Raw genomic sequence first — 1,127 nt, 5'->3', positions numbered from 1 at the left:
CAAGGACTGTGCTTTAGGAGCTGTGTTTAAGGCTGATTTCAATTGTCACAGGGATGATGTAAAACTCATTGTAGCATGATGGGTGTGCTAATCCATGTATTTCAAACAAAATTAAACAAAACAGAAACTCCACGAGTGCATCTGTATTTGATCTCCTAACAGAGATAAGTTATGCTACTTAGCTAATTCTTAAAAGTAACATCCTTATAGTCTCCTGACAATTAAAATCTATGCAAAGCAATGTTAATGATGCAGAATTTGTGCACTAGGGACTGCTTTCCATGCCAATGAATAAGCCTACAGTGATCCGGTAGAGCTCTTCATATTATTCCTAGGGAGTAACATTCTGTCTCTCAAAGGCAATGAAACAAGAAAACATTGCTTGGTGGGATTGAATTTTGCGTCCTAACGGGGAGAAGACAATTCAAGCCAGTTTTTAAACTATGCCTTGCAGGCACCAAAAAGGAGGAAATGCTGGGCTGATCCTGAACGGCCGGTGCTGTAGGGTTTCTGTAGTGTAGTGGTTATCACGTTCGCCTCACACGCGAAAGGTCCCTGGCTCGATACCAGGCAGAAACACAACTCTTGGTAGATGTGTAACTGCTGTCCTTTCAATTGAATGGAGAGCTGTTCTTCACAGAAAAAAGTCAGGCTCCTTAATTAATGGCCAAGCTGATTAATTAAAACTCATAGCATAATGGCTATGCTAATTCAATTCTTTCAAGCATAAACTTCAGTGAGTGTGTTCTCGTTTTGTTTCCTAACAGAGGTTATGCTAATTAGCTGAAATTTAAAAGTTTCTTTCATCAAGTCTATGGCAAAGAACAAATCCTTGCAAGGCAATATCAAGCATACACAATTTGTGCAATAGGTTATGCTCTATATGCCAATGAGAGAACTACAGAGATAAAGTAAAACTCTTCATATTATGCCTAGTTAGCAACAGTCTGTTTCTAAAAGGGTAGGAAACAAGAGAACTTTGGTGGGGTTGTCTGAATTTTCATCCTAATGCTTGAGAAGTCATACTGCTTAGCCAGATTTAAAGCTATGATTTTCAAGCCCCAAAAATGAGCAAAAGCTGGAGAGGCAAAGAAGCATTTTAAAGTGGTTTCTGTAGTGTAGTGCTC

At 39.1% G+C, this 1,127-nt stretch overlaps 1 non-coding gene across 1 annotated transcript; it reads left to right on the top strand.

Moving 5' to 3' along the window:
* Positions 1–506: 506 nt before the first annotated feature.
* On the top strand, positions 507–579 carry trnav-cac (transfer RNA valine (anticodon CAC)). Its single transcript has one exon. It is a non-coding gene; the product is annotated as a tRNA-Val (tRNA).
* The last annotated feature ends 548 nt before the right edge of the window (positions 580–1,127 follow it).

This window comes from Electrophorus electricus, chromosome 2, assembly GCF_041902795.1.
Source record: "Electrophorus electricus isolate QZ-2024a chromosome 2, ASM4190279v1, whole genome shotgun sequence".
Taxonomy (NCBI): domain Eukaryota; kingdom Metazoa; phylum Chordata; class Actinopteri; order Gymnotiformes; family Gymnotidae; genus Electrophorus; species Electrophorus electricus.
This window is presented reverse-complemented; position numbering and strand designations above follow the sequence as displayed.